At 36.7% G+C, this 20,761-nt stretch overlaps 1 pseudogene; it reads left to right on the forward strand.

Moving 5' to 3' along the window:
* The first annotated feature begins 1,320 nt into the window (after window positions 1-1,320).
* LOC122468022 lies at window positions 1,321-20,703 on the forward strand (annotated as a pseudogene).
* Window positions 20,704-20,761: the final 58 nt, after the last annotated feature.

The raw sequence follows: 20,761 nt of genomic DNA on the forward strand, positions 1-20,761 counted from the left end.
CTGTAACATTGGTGTTTAGTTCTCAATCTCTAGTGATGGGATGTTTCCAGCAGCACATGGAGCTCTTACCTTGGTTTGCTGCTGCAAAATGGGAAAGGAAATGGAATGGATAGGGCCTGTAGATTGCCCCATAATTCTCTTTCCAAGTGGTAAAATTTAATGGAAGATAATAGCAAATCTGTACAGGAGTGCCATAAAGCACCCAGATCCTTCCATGATAAGAGCTTGGTCAGAGAACCCTAACCAAGAGATGTGATGGCTGAAAGCAAAGGGCACACAGAACTGTTCATAAAAGAGGGAAATCGTGACCAATTATTGCCTCTAAACCACCTTCAGAGATAAAAATCATGGCTCTTATCCATGCTTCTTTTTTTCTTCTGTATTTTATGCAATTAAAAATGTTAACTTATTTTTGTCTTTTTTTAAATCTCCCTTCCCCCACTATCTTGTATAGCTATGGTAGGTGGTGGTGAAACTTCCAATCTAGTCCATACATTACAGCTGCACCTGTGACAGAACTAAAGGAACTTTTGGCAACACCAAAAATTGTGAGTTTTACTCCTCTTGGGAAGGAAGGAAGAGTGCTTGTGGTAGTATAAGAGATTTTTGTATCATGCTAATAAAACACCTTTTTTTTTAAGTTTAAGTGTTTCTACTATAACTGGTCGACGTGTTCCTAGAAACCCCACATCCTGGAAAATCGATTATAAATGACTATAGAGCTTACCAGAAAAAGTAGATCAAGGCAAACATTTGAGGGTTGAGTTTGCTGATCTATGCAGACACAGGCAAAATATACAAAGAGGAGGCAGAATCACATAGTGAGCCCCTGTTGGGCAGAGCACATGCCCAGAATAAAACAGGAAGGAGAATGTGAATGGGCACCACGTATAATACTCTGCTCCTCCAGAGCTTTCTGTGTTCACCTGTGTTCACTAGTTGTTACTTGAGGGCACAAAATACTTGTATACTGAGAAAAATCATAAATGGACCAACACAACGTCAGTGTTATATTGACATCATTCCCTTGTCAACAAATCTTGTAAGCTCATTTCTTTATAGACACACACATTATCAGAGTAGGCTGTATAAGTAAGGAAAGAAGAGTACACATTCATTTGAGGTAACCAAAAGGAGGGACTACAGTGAACATTTGTCACTGTGGTTGTCCTGTATACCAACGCCATTCTTAAATTTGGGGAATTCCATCATAGAAGCTGAAAATGTCAGAAATTCACTTCCTGGCTTTTCTTTTACCTCGACTTGGGCACCTAACCGGGGCTCACCAGTTTACAGACCCATAGGAGTTTTTAAACCAAAATGATTGATGCAAAGAAGCAGAGGCCAGGAGAAAGTCTTCCAGGTGATGATGACAGCAATTGCAATAAGATCAGGTCACCTGGAGTAGGCATCAGGGACAGAGGTGAAAGTGGCAGCTTCCAGTGCCTGTTCCCAGATGTGTTTCCAGGGCAAGCTGCAAACAGGGTCCAATGCTTGTGCCTGCAGCATAGACACCTTCACTGCTTCTATTATGGTGTCATTTTGGAACTTGTTTCTGACTGTCTAGACTTAACTCTGATTCTTTTGCTTTCTGGGTGATTTTTTTAGCTACTGCATGTCCTTTAATGAAATTCTTTACCTGCTTAACCAAGAGAGCGTAACTTTTGTAGCTTGTAACCAAGAGCCCTGACAGTCACAGTCAACTAGACTGTGAACAACTTAAGAAGAAGGACTCTGCCTCTTATCACAGAATCCAGAATGCATAACCCTGGACCTGGAAGGCAGGAAGTGCTCAATAAATGCTGCTTGTTGTGTGACTAAATGAAGAGATGTGGTTGTGAGAAATATATTTGCCTGAAAAATGAGATCCAAGTAATTAAAATAATAACAAATATATTAAAACTAGAACAGCATTAAGATGCTAATATGATCTTAATAGTAAATATTATAATTTTTACAATGTAAAAATTATAAATGGGAGCAATAAATATTATAAATGGGACCACTGCCATTTTATTTTAGATAATCAGTTCATGTTAGACTTGTATTAAGAAAAGAACACTTGATATCTATTCAGTTGTGTTTTTTCCCCCTGCCTGGTGCTAAGATAGTTGCCCTCATTATGCTCTCAGCTGCCTACTGTTTCCTGCTGCCAACATTGGAAATTTTTACTAATTATTCAGCCTATAACCCCCATCAACTGAAGAACAGTGACTCACTCCAAATTGTATAGCAGTTAGTGAAAAATATGGCTGGCATCAAAAGCCGTTAGTACTTCAACTCTGCCTCTGAGATTTCCAGAAAGGTAAAACAACTTTAAAAAAAAAATACAGGAATTCATGATAATAACAGAATGAAAAGAAAGTGAATAAATTATGTATAAATTATTGAGAGTTGATATTTACATGCAGGATATCCTTGTCTTTTAAGTGTAATGATTGATAATTAAGCAAATTTCATCCAATATATCTAATGGCTCCAGCAGCCCTTCTCAGTATTCCAATCAGAAAAACTTGGATGCACGTTAAGAGGCCAGCTTCTCAGATATGTAGCCCAGAAGAGATCAAGGTAAAAAGACAAGGTTAATAGGGAATGTGAATGGAGTTGAGCTACAGGATATATGCTGACCTGCTCTTTTGCTCTGCAGTCAACAGCAGATGCCTAGATAGCCATTGATTAGCTTTTTGTTTCACAAAAAGGAAGTTGTTATTGTTACTGCTTTAATCTTGACAGCAGACAAATGGGAAATTATACATATTAGCAACACACTTTTCTCTAAACCTATTTCTTTCCTTTCAAAAAACAGGGGGGTAAAAGTGATGTAAAGGAGGAAATACATATATAAATACAATATTCATTTTAGGTCTGGATTCAAAATTTGAGCATCATTTTGTTCCCATCAGCCTAGGCTGAAAGGTGCTTTCGTTAAGCAATTTGCCAGGCCTCGTTCCACATGTAAATGTCTTAGATTGCTATCTATCTATGAAAAATAAAGAAACAAATGCAGGAAAAGGCCTACTGTCTCTGCAAATGGTTGACGATTTTCTACTACTCTTTTCCTTTTAAAATGTTCTCATCGAGCCAATTTCCATGCATTAACCTGGGAGAGCTATTACATTTGAACAGGTTCCATGCTGGCAAACTGCATTTTGGAATCACCAAGGGTCTCCTGATGCTTTATTATCAGCTGACTAAATTAGTCTCCTTGCCTGTGGTTTTACACTTGGATGGGTAGATGCATTACCTCACACTCTTGAACTCTAGGAGTGTAATAGCCTCTGAGGAATAGCCCAGGGCTCATACTAGCAGTGAAATAGGCCTCAGGGTCCACTTATGCAGATTCTTGTACTGTGAGGATCTTCCCTGGATTTTGCTTGGTTCTTCAGATATGAAGGAATCTCAAGGAGGTGAATTAGTTTGAAATTCTTACTAGAAATCCAAGATCCCAACTCTAGCCTCTGTGTGCTTTGCTTCTAATGGTTTCCACCTGCAATTGTCTTCAGAGGAACAGCTTTGGGCTACTGGAGCAGATTTGCCTGCAGGTACAGAGAATCAGAAGTCCCCAGTACTTTGTATGGCCAACACCTCCCTTTTAGAAGAGGCCAACAACCAATTATTGACTTATGTGAGAGTATGAAAGTCTAGCCTCCTGGAGACAGAACAAACCTGAAGTATAATTTGTACTTCAGAACTCCCCATAGCATCGAACTGAGGCTTGAACCCTTATTTGGCTTTTTCCTCTTCCTTGTCTTGCTTCCCCTACTCTCTACATTCTTTTCTGAGAACACTTTTTAATACTTGTTCAGGAATCCTTGTCACAGGGCTTGCTTCTGAGGAATCTGACCCAATACACCTTATTGAGAAGTCAATACTTGCTTCTGCCTGAAGGAGACATAGTATTGGATTTGGAAGTGAAGAGGGAGAAGTAACTCCATGTCAAGAGGGACTTGTTCTGTATCAGAATGAACAACATGAGGAAAGGACCAGACTGGAGTCAGGGACTGGCATGATGATGTGTTGGAGTCCAATGAGGGAGAATGTTATGGCTGGATTAAAATACTGTATAAGGAAAGGGAGGAGGCGTCCCTTCACTTCATCTTTACGCTCCCTATAAGAGCGAGCTTCTTAAAAACAAAATTCCTCTACCCAGAAGTCATGATTTAATTTGTTTATTTCCCTCCCAGAAAACCTGGGAGATAAAATCATAAGTATGCATGTCAAGTTTAAAGATGTGCAAAATAAATCATTTTAGGAGATAGAGAGGAGAGAATTTCTTTCTGGCCCTCAATGCAATGTGGATTGCTCTCTACAGATGCACAGAGTGGACGGGTAAAAGGGATTCTAAAGGATCTGGGTGGAGCAAAGACTGGCTCTGGTACAGTAAGACATTCCTTCCCTGCTCCAGCCAGACCAGTTTGTTCTCTAAGATTCTTTGAGAGTTACTTTTTCTGCCTCTGAGACAGTGAATCTGTGCTTCTTTCTTTTGGATGTTCCTTGGTGCCTAGACTACTACTTTGCACATAGAATGAAAACATTTTTTCCCAAATGGTGTTGGACTTGGGCAAATTAAAACTCTTTAGATTTTCATCATGTACATACCTGAGAGTGAATGGTTAAGAAAAAAAGTGAATAAAATAACAAATAAACACAGTTATTGTTTAATCCTTAGCACGACATGCAAAGACCTTCATAATATGGCCCCAAGCTGCATTTCAAGCCTTCTGCTATTCTCCTCCACATACATAATTGGTTAGTCCTTTTGCTGATGTCTTTGCCACATTTCCAACACACTATACTATTTCACACTCTCATGCTTTGTTCTGCTGCTCCTTGAAATGCCCTTGTACTTTTTCTCTGCTCAATAAACTTTGCTTATATTTCAACACCTAACTCAAATTTCATATTCTTTATAAACTTATCCTACATTTTCAGGAAGTTTATCATTTTTGCCTCTGTTTTGATCATATTTGGAATATACCTTTAATATAGTGTTTAGACTGTTACCTTTAAATGCAAACAACAAGACCATGGGATTGTGGAGAGATGTGTTTTTCATCTTTGTTTCTTCTCCCCACTGTAGTGCTTGGCATACTCCTAGCTCTCCATAAATAATCTATGGATTTTGAAATGAATTGAATAAATTTGGATTAATAAGGAAAAACCAAATTCCAAAAACTCTTGGATGATAAACTGACTTGAATTGTAGCTTAAATATAGGGTGGAACATTTTGAATTATTTGAGTAAGGGAATGAAAAACTGTTAAATGTCTGGTGAGATAATAAAACCATCACTATTTATTTGCTCTTGCCTCTAACCTCTCCTAACACCCAACCAGACTGTGCATTGGTTTCCAGTAGCATGAGCCAAGTGAGAGAATGCACATACTGGTCACTATAATTGTGATTAGTTTAAACATTTCTTATTTTATATATTCACCAACATATTTGAGAAGAGAAGTGGTTTCCAAAGAGCCTAATGGTCAAGAACAAGGAACTTAAAATGGAGATATTTGGATTAAAATACTGACATTACCAATTACAGCCATATAACTTTGGCAAAATTTTTTTTTCATTAGTGAAATAAGGCACTGTTTCATAAGCTGTTGTAAAGAATAGTGTTCTGACTCAAAAATTGGGTATTATAAATAGTAATATTATTGAGATTTTCTCTGACTCCCTTTCATTATGGAGTTTCCCCCCAGGATGCCCCATTCAAAATGTGCCAGCATTAAGTTATTCCATAGGTGGTTAAGAGGAGAATGGAAATTCCAGATTGAGGGACCCACCATGTGGAGGCATAAGAGCATGTGACATGTTTAGGCAATGAGTATCATGGCTGCTCTCTGATCCCGTCCTCACCCATCTTCTCAGAGACTGAAGCACTGGCTAACCTAGGCTGGTACTCCTCAGTCTCAATGTCTCTTTCAGATATTATGGGCTTTCTGGGCCTTGTTTAGCTATAAGAACAGTCTCAAGACACTGCTTAGTTTTCAACTCCCTTTCTACTTTCTGCTGCATAGACCTGGCCATAGGTCCTCAGGCTCCCTGAGGCAGCAACATCCCTGCTGAATCTCTTTGTGACTTAGGTAATATCTAGGCACTTGTGACCACCATAGGATCATATGTATTTCTTTTAAAGACTATACTCTCAGTACAGAGTCTCATCTCTTCTATTTTGGATGTTGAGTATCTACAGAAATACTGCGATACATAGAATACTACAAAACATAGAATACATAATAGTACAAAACATAGCCAGGAATTTTCAAATGTGAGAGAATCTCTTGATTCAAACCACACTCTGGTAAAGTGAGTGATAGGGGCCCCAGATTTTCCCTGGAGGTTTATCTGTTTCTCAGACTCTTTTGCATTAGGAAAGAAGGTTTAGCATTTCTTAAACTTTTACGTTCCTCTCTCCTTTTCATATATTTTCCATTAATATAAGGCTAAAGCTCTTGGTTGATGAGAAAACAGTCTTTCTCTCATTCCCGAGGCTCTCCTTTGTTTTATGCAAAATGTGTTTTTTATAAAAGCACAGCAACATGGTAGGGTGGTTTCACCTACTTCTGATCATAGAATTCACTTGTGATCATGGAGGTCCATGTGATTAATTGTTTCAACTCTTCTTCAGCATGCCCATCCTACACCACAGGGCTTGCACTTATCATTCCTAAAGAGGCCAACTTTACCTCCTACACTCCCCATCTGGGATTTCCAACTTCTCCTTGAGCAACATTGACAGTAACCCATCCTCCTCAGTTAATCACCCCTCTGGACACTCATTTCCTAATTTATCCTCTCTCTCTCTCTCTCTCTCTCTCTCTCTCTCTCACACACACACACACACACACACACACACACACACACACACCTGCACCTTCATACAAACACAAATATCAACCACAAGGACTGACCCCCTGTATCGAATATGTTTCCCATTCTATCATAAGCATAGAGCAAGACTCACAATACTTTTTTATACATACAAAAAAATCTCTATACCGCTTGAAGTAATAATAAATGCATATTCAAAATCCATAGGGGTTATGGGGGTACATATGGAATAGTTGTATTATAACACATATGCAGCATTTCACTAAAAATTTAATCATTAGATATTTCTTTTTTGTTTGTTTATTTTTGAGAGAGAGAAAGAGAGCATGACTGGGGGAAGGGCAGAGAGACAGAGGGAGACACAGAATCCAAAGCAGGCTCCAGGCTCTGACCTGTCAGTGCAGAGCCCAATGTGGGGCTTGAACTCACGAACTGTGAGATTCAGGGAGTAACAAGAGATTCAGGGAGTTTATGTCAACAAATCCCTGAGGTGGCGTTTTTGTTGTTGTTGTTGTTGTTGTTGTTGTTGTTGTTGTTGTTGTTGTTTTCCTTTCCTCTCAAATTCTACAACTTGTCCAAATTTCCCCAATTGATTTGGTTGTTTACACCTAGAAGTACTTCATAACATTCAATGGAAATATTCCTAAAACTGAACTTACCTTCTTCACTCAGTCAGCTCTATTTATAACACTTCTATTTTCCTCAGTCATTCAGGCTTGAAAGCTGACAATAATCTTTGGCTCACATCTATTCTTTATCATATCTGATCTATCACTGGTTAGTTATTCTTCCTAAATTTCTTTCAATATGAAATCCTTTCCATATTCCCAGTTCTGGGCTGTTCAAAATCCTCAACACCTTCTGCCTGAGAATTATAAACTCTATTAATGAGCCTACCATCCTCCATTGCTAATTCTTGCTACCCATCATTGACAAATAAAGCTTCCTGAAAGATCAGTTTCTTGGATGCCATTTCTCTGTTCAAAAATATCCAGTGGTTCCCCAGTGCCTACTTGTTGAACAAGTAAGAATAACTAGTATCATTAAATTATTCTCCTATGACTCTGATTCAAACAAGCAAGAAATGGGAGTGCACGTAGTTTGGGTTTATCACAGGCACCTTGAGGTATCAATATGTTGCTAACATATTTAACTGTCTTCTAGAAGTAATTGGCCAAACAAGAAGAAAAATAAAAAAGAGTATGGGAGGGAGAGGAAAAGGCAGAGAAAAGAGAAGAAAAGAAAGAGAAGGAAGGAAGGTGGAAGAAGAAAGAAGGGATAGAAACAATAGATGAAAAGAAACTCACCTAAGAATAATACATAATTGCTTCTTTCCAGATTGCTTCTTTCTTTCAACATCTGGATTTCTCTTTTCATGTAAGGCTATTTTCTAATTTAAAAAAAAAAAAAAGTTTGTTCTAAGTCCAGAAAAAAAGTAAAACTCATGAAACTAAAAAAAAAAAAAAAAAACAAAAACAAAAAAAAAAACAAACACATGATTTGCTTTGATTTTTATGTTTTCTTAGAAGACATTAAACCAAGATAGCTCTCTCTTCCACTTTTCCAATTTAGAAAGGGAAACAGGAAAATATCTTTGTGACTTTCTCTCATAAAAGTCAGAACATCCTGTATATTTGAACCTTACATTGCTCAGATGTGGTACTTAAAATTTTTCTTCTTTTAAGATTTTTTTTCTGCCACCTTTGCTTATGTGTTGATCAGTATGCCAAAGAGAATATTGAGACTGAGAAACAGTAGTCTATGTTTACGGTGCTTTACTGGCACAAGATATAGAAAATAAACATCTTTAAAACTGTCAAGCAAGTTTCTCAATTAATGTATGCTTTTAAGAGTGAATACTGAGACAAAACTGAGAAAATGAAATTAAGGATCAAAGTATCCTTCATCCAAAAATAATTCTGTTTTAAAGAGGAAGAAATAACAAGTAATAGCTGCTTCTAATTTTAATATTGAGCTTGGTTCTTTAAGTCACCCTGTAGAAAATCCATTGGGAAGTAGACCCTAATGTGAAGGAGTTGAGTTAAGGTCTTTTAATTAAATTTAAAGATTTTTCTACCCAAGGGAAAGGGCATAATTAGCTGTTTTCTAATGCATTTGACCTGAAGATGCTTGAATCAGCAGATAATTGAATGTATTAAAAGAAGTCGCAAATTCTAATTATGAGACTTAGTTGTTGAAGTAGGAGGGAAAAAAAGTGATTCATTATTTATTCAAGAGAGTTTATACAAATGTAGAAGGGGTAGAGAAACAGGCAATTACCAACTGTCTCAGGCCGAAGACTGTGTATCTTCACAGGGTGACTCTTAGGAGGAGAATTGAGAATCAGGCAGTTCAGGACTTGAGTCTATTTTGTTATTTCCACACAAGATCTCAATCTGAATGCCAAATAAATCACCACTTATAGAGTGAAGTGCTCACAGTAGTAGAATGTACCAGCTGGACTGATGCCTGCATCACAGATTAACTCTGATATATTGGGCTTTGGTATGTTGCTGTGATGTTTCTGAGGGCACATGCATCCAAATCTATAGGCTAACAAGCTGTGCTCAGATGGAGTCCTACTGAATAAGTACTTGGGTCGTATGGTGCTTACAAAATTCGAGTAAGGCATGGTCTCCTTTTAAAGGAAAACAAGTTTTATAAACTCCAAGTGGGAAATTATTTAATTATTATATTACCTAAGTATTGATTCATGTTACAGCTATGAATTTAAATATATATTTTTACACTTACTAATTTGGGTACAATTTAAACAACAGTCTATAAAATAAATACAAGCAATGAACCAATAACAGTCAAATTAACAGAAATTAATGTGATGGATAATACTGTTTTGCTAAAAATGAATCTCTGCTCAAGACACAGGTATGGCATTGACTGCAAGGACACAGATTCTATTGAGTTTGTTGTGCCTAAACTGTTGTGTGTCTTGTGGTGATTCAATTCTCCATCACTCTTCTTTATTTGAACTAATGCGAAACTGATCTTCTTCTTTCATGCCATGAAGGTATTTGGTTCCCACTGGCATCAATAAATCATTTAAGTCAACCATTTATCTCTCTTATTAGGTCATGTATAAATACTGGAGTAATACCAATCTGAATAAAACTAAAACAAACATAAATTCAGATGCTAAATATCCTGTGTAGTATGTTGCATTATTTTACTCTCTTAGCAGATCGAGAAAGTATCATTTCATTCCTCATGCATTCATGCATTCATTTATTCAACAAATAGTGCTTGCTATGTATTAGCTACTACAAATGGTGCTGAGTCTGCTGCTGACAAGGATGGCAATGGTGATGATGTTGATTGGTATTGCATAATCCTTGATCAAGAAAATAAAAAACCTTAAAATTAGATGTTCAGCGATAAACCATGTATTCAAAGCCCTATAATTTCAGGCTAGGTTAAAGTCATTAGAGAAGCGCATGAATATGGTTAAGAAGTTTGAAAATAGCAAAACACATCTCACTGGAATGAGAAATATGGCTCAAAATTAAAAATAATTATAACAGCAATAACATTGATGATGATGATGCTTTACACATGCTATTGTCTATCAGGTTCCAGTTACTGGTTCATCTTTACCTTATTTAATCTTCACAGCAACCTAATGAGATAGTTATTATTTTCATAATTTTATAGATAAGGTAATTGACACCCAAAAGCACACGGTGAATAGTGATAAAAGTAGGATTTTAACACAGGCAAAAAAATTCTAAAATGTGTTTATATTTCTGCATAAAACTTTGTATATGAATTGGACATTTTCCATTATTAACAAATATGAACTGAGCACATACAATATATTGGATAGCCTAGGATGCCAAGTTAAGTAGTTCACACAATAATGATGTTTAATAAATTATACACACACACACACACACACACACACACACAATCATAATAGTATGATGGTTAATTGTATGTGTCACATTGACTAGGTCACAGGGTGCCCAGATATTTGGTCAAACTATATTCTGAATGTTTCTGTGAGTTGAAGAACAGACCAAAAACTTGAAAGGCTTCCAGTTTACCCATAAAAATATTTGCTGAGTTCGACTGCTGAGGGGGAGTCTGGTTAGCTGTGCCAAGTTTTCTAGAGGAGTGAGTGAAATATTCTGCTATTGCATGGGGCTTGGCTTTCTTGAGAAATCCCACTGGTCCATCCCTAAAGACTTTCACCATATTTGAAGGCCCATTATGCAGAAAGCCAAAGAACTTGGATGAGAATCTCTGAAAGGCAGACCTACATTCCTGAAAGTCTTCAGGACTGACAGACATATTGGAAAGACTCCTAATACATATCCCATGAGGCACATGCCTAAAGAAGAAGATGAACAAGGATTAGACTGAGTCTTTCTAACCCTGCATCCAAGTTTTGACCCAGCTCAATTTCTTGTTGAGTTGAGATGATCTACCCCTCATCCTATCTGTGGAACACAGGAAGGGAGAAACTATCACTGGTGCAATATTACATCCCCAGATTCTCTAGGCTCTTTATAGTACATAATGTCCAGCACACAATTTTTTTTAAATTACAAATGAGAAGTCACTAGGAGATATCATAGAAACAGAAGAGAAATAACATCAAAACCATCATAAATAGACCCACATATGCTCTAGATATTGCAATTAACACAAAACAACTTGAAAATAGCTATGATTCATATGTTCAAAAAAATAGGACAAAGTGCACCTAATAAATGAAAGGGTCAAGAATCTCAACAAAAATTGGCACCCATAAAACTAATTGAGAGGATATTATGGAACTTAGAAATTTTTAAATATACATACCTGAATATAACTATATTAGAGGAGTTTAACAGCAGATAGCAGCCAGCAGGATTAGTAAAATGGAAAACATTGGGCAAATAAAATAGACACATGGGAACATGGCAAAGGCACTTATAGTTGGAATCCCAGAAGGAAAAAAAAAGTGAAAGAATGAGGCAGAAACAATATTTGAAGAGACAGTCAGTGGCTATTTTCTAAACCTGATAAAAGGCATCAACCCAAGGAATTCCGGTGAGGAAAGACACAATTCAAAGGAGGAAAAACACAAAGGAAATCTCATCGAGGCATATCATAGTAACAATGCAGAATATCAAGGACAAAAAGGAAGTCCTAAGAAGTGACAGGAATTAAAACAAAAATTACTTTAAAAGTAGTAGCTATAAAAATGGCAACTAAATTCTCAACAGCACTGACGCGCACCAGAAACAATAGAATAACATTTCTAAGTGCTAAAAAAAAAAATAGCTGCCAACTTAAAATTCTATATGCAATAAAAATTTGTTTCAAAAAATAAAGGTAAAAGAAAGCCATTTTCAGATGAAAATCCAAGATATATATAGATATATAGATATATATATATATATTTTTTTTTTTTTTGCTAGAAGAAAGAAAAAAGAAACTAAAAGAAAATCTAAAGAGAGTTCTTCAAATAGAAAATCATCCCAGTTAAAATCTTGACAAGGTAAAAGACAAAGAAAAATATTATCAGCTCATTCTAAAGGAATGTTAACTATATAAAATTACAATGTCTTTTTCAGTTAAAACACAGGTAAAACTAAAATGCTAAATAAAAATTACTTAAAAGGCAAGAGGGAATAAATTGAGCTTAAAGGTCTTAAGGTTCAAGCAGTATCAGGATTGGGATAAAAGTAATAATTTGTTTTAGACTTTAATAAATCAAGAATGAATTATTATGTCTTGAATATCTACCAATATGATATAAAACTAGTTTGTGAATAGCAGTTAAAATGCTGATACCAACTATTTCATAATTTTAATATGACTGACAAAATATGAATGGTAATAGGTATAACAGGGCCCAGTCAGATGTCTGTTGGGCCTTAGATTATCAATTATATATTCAATTGTAGCTGAAAAGAATAAAATTTAAAGAGTTAAGGAAATTGCAGTATATATCATTGGAAATTATCTCTAAACCATAAGTTGTAATGAGATACTATGATGTTTTTAGCAATCTGGGAACAAAAGTACATCTCCTTTCAACATAAAGTCAACTTTCAATACTCAACTTGCATATGCACATTGAAGGATTCATAAAGAAAGCAGAGTACCTCTGGTAGCCAGGATCCCAAATACATAATGAAAATAATAAATATAAAATTTCATGAAAGGCAGTATGCCATGATACAATTATCAGGGAAATCTGCAAGAAACAGGTGGAATCAAAAGTAGGCCCTCGAATATGAATAATACATTTCACTTCTTGACAAATATGTGCTATGGAGAAGAGAACAAATGCATCTCCTAAATCTCTGGCTAGAAATGGAAAATGACATCTAATACTAATAATAAAGATCTGAATTTGGATATTTAACTACCTTGCTCACAGCAATATTAGTTTTTGAGAATGGAGAACTGGAAAGGATGAATGATGTGACTGAAGCTAATCTTGTTTGAAAAAGACACCTTCTTAAAGTTTCCTCTCACTTTATATTTTGCCACAAGTAGGGGATACAAGTTGGGCAATCTACATGGATCCTTTCTCCTGAGAAGCAAGAACATGAGAGAATTGAATACCAATTTGCCCAGTTAAATGATTAAAAGAGTGAAAAAAGAAACCATGAAGAAGTCCTCAGGTATCAGAGCTGTCTTCATAAGATGGCTTTTTATTCTAATAAAATTTTGAGGGTTAATTATCGTACCTGACCTCCAAGATAAAACTAGAATTATTTTAAACGGTGATTATTAATGTTGATGATGAGTAAGAAAGCATACAATTGTACTTAGGCGTCTTTATTTCATCCAGTCTTGTCCTTAAAGCACCATCACTATTCATTATAGATTGGTTCATGGTTCTAATATGTTGCTTTAACATGCAATTTTTTGTTGTGCAGTATAACCTTGGATTGCGAGTAACTTGTTCTGCAAGTGTTCCACAAGGCGAACAAACATTTCTAATAAATTTTAACTTGATAAATGAGCAATGTCTTGCAATACAAGTAGTACATGACACTGAATGTCACATGATCACAACTGAGCCAATGGTTCTTGAAATTTGCTTTGGTATACAAGTGTTTTGGATTACAAGCATGTTTCCATAAGGAATTAGGCTCACAAACCATGGTTTTACTGTATTTATAAAAATGGTAAATTAGAGGAAGCACATGTTCTTACACCAGTCTCAGTTAACCATGGCTGTAACCATAGTCATTCATTTGAACCATGAATTTATTGTAGAAGTATCACTGTGCAATTGTTGACGATTTCTCTAGATTGCATAAATAGTTTGTGGAGAGAAAAATGATTATATCTGTTTGCTTGGAAAACCCCAAACTATGAGGAAATATCCATTGTCCTTAATAATACAGTGCCAATGCTATGGCTGGATGTACAGCATGATAATATAAGTAATAGGTGACTATCCAGGGCTGCCGTGCCTTATAGGACCGGGGAAATAAATCTAGAGGTAAGATGTATGTTGCTCAGTCATATCCTCTAGGGAACATATAACAACTCCAGCATAATTATGCAGCGAGACTTGGAGTGGCAGCTATGGAATAACTAGCACTTCCATTTTCAACATTTGGCTATCTTTAAACTCAACTTTCTCTTGCACCAAATGTCTGAGAGTCTCTACAAAAAATGTTTAGCATATTTTCAACACAGTAACTTTACAAATACTTGATAATTTTAACTAAATTATAAACTTCAGATATACTTTGTAATTCCATGAAAACAGTGTTGCTCCTGAAACAAATCCTCCGTGGCTCTGAATCCCTAATTATATCTGGTTTTGTTTTAGATCTCAACTACATTTTTAAAAAACACTTTCATCATGTTTGAAGTGAAATAATTAATGAAATTTACACAAACACTATTCTCTGAGGCATTGCTAACCAATCACCAAGGACAGCATACGAAATGTTTCTTAGAAGTGGCATGACAGCACATCATTCTAAATTTGGTTACTCCCAGAGAGTCTAAAAGAACATTATCAAAAGATATGGCTCAATGATTATGTAGCCTCAAGTAACTGAATAATTAAGTTATGATTTAACCCAATAATATCATTGTCCTAATTTGCTATATATTGTGCAACTTTCCTTCCTACATGGAAGATATAAGGTGCATGAAACAAATCTGAAACAGTCTTCTCTAGAGCATACCATCCCAGACCACACACCCGGAAGTCCAATTCCACCCAAATTCAGTACTTATTCTAATAAGGTGAATTCTATATGCTGACATCCCTCATTAAAAATAGTCCTATAACTAAAGATCAATAAGCACATATGACAAATTACAAGATAGCCAAATAGTAATGCAGAGGTCAAATTATTAGAGTAAGTTATGGATATTTTAATATCAATACTCTTAGTTTTTTTGCTAGCCCTTGCACATTATTAAATGATTATTTTATGGCCACCATGCTAACCCTAAATGTCCTGAAAAGTCTTTAAGAATTGGCACTTAGAACTCAATCAGTGATACCTGGAGTATCAGACAAACATAATGTTACCAGAGAAACGGGGTTCAAATATCAGGGGAAGCAACAGCAAAACTAAGTTTATATTGAGCCAATGGGCAGCTTCAATAGGGCTTAGATGTTGCTCCTACCCAAGCCCAAGATTGTCCCTAAAGTCTACCGGGGAGAGAATTAAGGAGACCCCATTGCCAAAGCTACAGAAATGCACCCGAGGGGAGTTAGGCAGTTGCAAGAACCAAGTCAATCAATTCTTCCCACTTTCAACTGATCCTATCCTCACCCCTTAGCCAGATGCCCTTCATAGTGCTCAATCTTTAGGTGAGGGTAGCAAGAAGTTATAACTGCATGACAGGAATAAAATTATTAATTATGAATTAAAATTCACAGCCTCACCTTCCTTCTCTCCTCCAGTTAGGAAAAATCCTGGCATTGCCTATTTGGCATTTCCTTCTTCTCTGATTTTAATCACAGAGGGGAAGAAATATATTAAGAAGAATGTTAAGAATGTGAGTAATGGAGGGGAGCCTGGGTGGCTCACTCAATTAAGCACCTAACTTCAGCTCAGGTCATGATCTCACAGTTTGTGGGTTCGAGGCCCACACTGGGCTCTGTGCTGACACCTCAGAGCCTAGAGCCTGCTTCGGATTCTGTGTCTCCCTCTCTCTCTGTCCCTCCCCCATTCACAGTCTGACTCTTTCTTTCTCAAAAATAAACAAACATTAAAAAAAATTTTTTAAGAATATAAGTAATGGCAAAAGAGGTTTTGGAGAGGTTGGGCATGTTTGAGAGGTAGAGAAGAAAATAAGGAATAGGGTATGGAAACAAGCAGCACTAGGGGTAAAGGATTGGATGTTCTTTCAAGTTCTGCAAGAAAGGAAGCAAGAAGTGACCACTGGAACTGTATGAAATTACTTTTGGTCACTTGACTGTGCTTTCTTGATTGTGACACCTCACCAGGACTGGAATTTTCAGGCATAGCCCAAAGCATTAGTGAAACAATGGGTGAGAAAGATAGGAGCAGGGCCTGATCAACAATCACAGGATTGGGTGGAGCCTATGAGACCTACTGAGGAGGAATAGATTAGATGGGGAATAGAACAAATATAATCAAAGACAAATCCAAGATTATGACCAGTATTCAGAAATTGTTCAGTTTCACATTTGGAGTGGGACATTAATTATACAAAAGTTTTCTACATTGTCCCCTCTTATACATCACTGAGATCATGGTATACCTTAAAATGAATACATAGCTTAATGTAGCTTTTTCTTTGTAAAGCTATTATTGAGCCAATGGTGAATCATAATCTACTGTCAGCTCCATGGATATAAGAGAACTGTCTATTTTTATCATTATCATTTTATTATTATTAGCTATCCAAAACAAACTATTGTACACTATTGTGTACAAAGCTGTAACATAATAAGTGCTCAATAAGTATTTATTGAATAATCAGTAGTGTCTCAGAGTTGAAGAAAAAGATCAAATGGAAAAAACACAGCTTATTTTTTTCCTAGAAATTTTTACTTTTAATGTGTGCCACATGGGGTAAATCTGTTGTAAAGGTTACTGCATTTAATTGTGCATTATAGATATTATTATGTTAATTTCACAGGTAAGGAGACTGAGTCTCAGAGAGGTTAAAAAATTTGGTGAAAGTTCCAAATAAGGAAAGAGATGGAGCTGCTTTCGAACCCAGGTCTGAGGACTCAAGAGCACAAAGTCTTAGCATTATACTATGTTGTTTCAAAACAAGAATTCAGTAGACCAAATTGAATGAAAATTTGGAGGAAAGAAACAGAAGCAGAATCCAAGAACAGGGTCTGAGTGGAAGGGTTATAGACGGAGTCCTAGAGCAATGAGAAAACATGAGATCATATCAGGGGCTGTCCCTGCCCTGAGTTAAAGATCAAATTAAATGGGCCTGTGACTACTAAGAAAATCTGCATTGTCATCACCATTCTTTTATCCATGTAATACTCGATCCTAGATTCCTCACGAAGAATGCACAATACCCTTGCCCCAATTTTCAGATCTGTGTAACCCAGCAACTTGAACATATCACATAGTATAATTTAAGGCATTAATTTTCCAAATAGTGCTTTATTGATTCAATGACCAAAATAAGTTTCCGAAAGTGCTTAACACACTCCATGGGAATAATTTGTTATACTGGAATAAAGTAGACCTTTCTAAATCAGCGTGACTTACAGATATACATACTTTGCATTTATATTACATGAGCCAAAAATGTCACATTACAGTTCACAGATGCTATTTACATAAACAAAGGGAATTGATGCCAATCAACTCCTGCTAATGTACAATAAGCACAGAATAGCAAGAGGACAATGGCCTATATTCAGTAGCCCCCAAGCCAGTTGTAAAGAGGCACCAACTAAAGTGATAGGAAGTGATATCACTTCCTGTCTGCACACTGTTCTGTTGTGCAGTTTCATCCATTTCCTGGGACCTCTCCTTGTAAGCTATGAGCCTTCTTTCTCCTGGCTACAATGCATCCTACACTTGATAACAAATTGCAGCTGTCCACTAGTTTATTACATCTTCTCAAAGACCAAAGCAAATCCATACTTGTGTAAATGTGCCTTTTTCTTGGTAGAAGTTGAAATTGGTTACACATAGTTGATCATACCATAGTGTCACCTCTACAGTCAGAAACTGTCATTAAGTATCTCCTTAGTCTGCTCCAAACTCAATAATCCCAATGAGTTCAGTGTTTCTCAATCAACCATCTAATCATTTTCATTTTTATTCTCATTTCCTCTGGACCCTATCCAAATTCTCTGTATCTCAGATAAATAATAGGAGTGAAATTAATCTCACCACAATAGCAGTTAAGACTAAAACCACATGAACTATATTGGGAGAACCACTTCTTTTTTCAATGCTTGCCTTTTAGAGCTTGATTTGAAATAGTGAGCACATGTTATTAACTTCGTCACCTCATAATCTAAGGCCTTATCAAACTATGTTTATAGAATCTGACTTAATAACACCAGCTCATATTCAAGTTCTACTAACTGCCCCAAAACAGTGTTCCGGATTTTTTTCCTGAGTGAATTATACTGAACATTATCAATTAAAATATTAGGCTTAATAATCTATCCAATTGCTAATGAAATTTTAATTTTAATTACTATCTATAGGATCCTAGTCTAAGTTGTACTGTCCACCTTGAAGTATGTGTGTGTGTATAAGAAAAAATTTCTAAGACTAGCCAATCGTAGAGTCATGAAATCTTAGAGGCAGAAGAACATTATGTTAGATTCTGTTCCTCCAGAGGCACCAGACTAGTTAAACCTTGATTTCCAGAAAAGGACAAGTAGATTCTGTGGTCTTATAGTATACATTCCATCTCATCTTCAAGAATGTGGATTCTAATGAGCTTGACGTTGATACTATAATGAGGAAATAATAAAAAATACAGTCAAAGATTATTCCAAAGATGCATCAAAGATATTCATCATGGAATTGAAGACAGAGGAAATAATTATGAATTATAAATTATAATTATGTAATTATAAATTATAAATTCCCTAAATAAAATTGCCAAAACTAAGTGTATGATTAAATGCTTCTACTGGAACCAGCCATTTTTAACTTAATTAACAAAGGGAAATAAATCCTCCATATATAATTTTAGTGTAGTTTTTTCTGCCATGAGTTTGCTGCTAGAAGACAGGTGCCATGAAAACTACTGCTAAATCTAAGCCAAATAGGGAAAGAAAAAACTCATATTAACATCAGCATCATTAGACATGTGATCCAGGCAAGTCCATGACTACTGGCCATCTGATCTACAAATGTGGGGAGACTGACAAAAAGAACATTGAAGAATTTGAGAAGGAGGCTGCTGACATGGGAGAGGGCTCCTTCAAGCATGCCTGGGTCTTGGATAAACTGAAAGCTGAATGTGAGCAAGGGATCACCATTGATATCTCCATGTGGAAATTTGAGACAGTATTATGTTTCCATCATTGATGCCTCAGGATATAGGGACTTTATCAAAAACATGATTAGAGGCACATCTCAGGCTGTGCCTAAAATTTTCAGGCCCGATTGCTGCTGCTGGTATTGGTGAACTTGAAGCAAGTATATCCAAAAATGGGCAGGCCCGTAAGCATGCCCTTCTGGCTTACACACTAGCTATGAAACAACTAATTGTTTGTGTTAACAAAATGGATTCCACTGAACCACCCTTCGGCCAGAGAGGTATGGAGGAAATCATTAAGGAAGTCAGTATGTACATTAAGAAAACTGGTTGCAACCCGGACCCGGCAGTATTTGTGTCAATTTCTGGTTGGTATGGTGACAACATGCTGAAACCAAGTACAAACATGCCTTGGTTCAAGGGATGAAAAGTCATCAGTAAGATGGCATTGCCTGTGGGACAATAAGTGCTTGAAGCTCTGGATTGCATTCTGTCACCAAGTCATCCAGCTGACAAGCCTTGGGTTTGTTCTAGGATGTCCACCAAATTGGTGGTGTTGATACTATCCCTGTGAGACTGTTTTCAAACATGGCATTGTGGTCATTTTTGTTACCATCAGTGTTACAACTGAAGAAAAGTCTGTTGAAATGTTCCATGAAGGTGGAGTGAAGCTCTTCTTCAGGACTGTGTGGACTTCGATGTCAAGAATGTGTCTGTGTCTGTCAAAGATGCTCATCATTGCAATTTGGATGGTGATAGCAAAAATGACCCACCAATGAACTAGCCAGTTTCACTGCTCGGGTGATTACCTTGAACCACCCACACCAAATCAGTGCTAGCAATGAACCTGTGCTGGAGTGTTGGTCATGCAGCTCACATTGCTTGCAAAGTTTACTGAGCTGAAGAAGATTGATCACCATTCTGGTAAGAAGCTGGAAGATGGCCTCAGATTTTTGAAACCTGGTGATGCTGTCATGATTGATACACTTCTTGGAAAGCTTGTATGTTGAGAGCTTCTCTATCTCCTCTGGGTCATTTGGCTGATTTTTTTAAGTGTTTATGTAATTTTGAGAGACAGAGAGCACAAGCCAGGGAGGGATAGAGAGAGAGAGAAGGATATGTAAAATCCAAAGCAGGCTCCAGGCTTTGAGCTGTCAGCACAGAGCCTGACACAGGGCTCAAACCCATGAACCATGAGATCATAACCCAAGCCGAAGTCAGACACTTAACCAACTGAGCTACCCAGGTGCTCCTAGCTAATTGTTATTTCCAACAGACCGTTGCTGTGGGTGTGTCATCAAATCAGTGGACAAGAAGGTTGTTGGGGCAGGTAAGATACCCAAGTCTTCTGATAAAAAACTCAGTAGGCTAAATGAATATTATCCCCAGTACTTGCCACCCAGTCTTAATCAGTGGTGGAAGGTCTAGAACTGCTTGTCTCCATTGGCCAATTAAGTTTAATGGTAAATTCTGGTTAATAATAATA

This window comes from Prionailurus bengalensis, chromosome B3 (genome assembly GCF_016509475.1).
Source record: "Prionailurus bengalensis isolate Pbe53 chromosome B3, Fcat_Pben_1.1_paternal_pri, whole genome shotgun sequence".
Taxonomy (NCBI): Eukaryota; Metazoa; Chordata; class Mammalia; order Carnivora; family Felidae; genus Prionailurus; species Prionailurus bengalensis.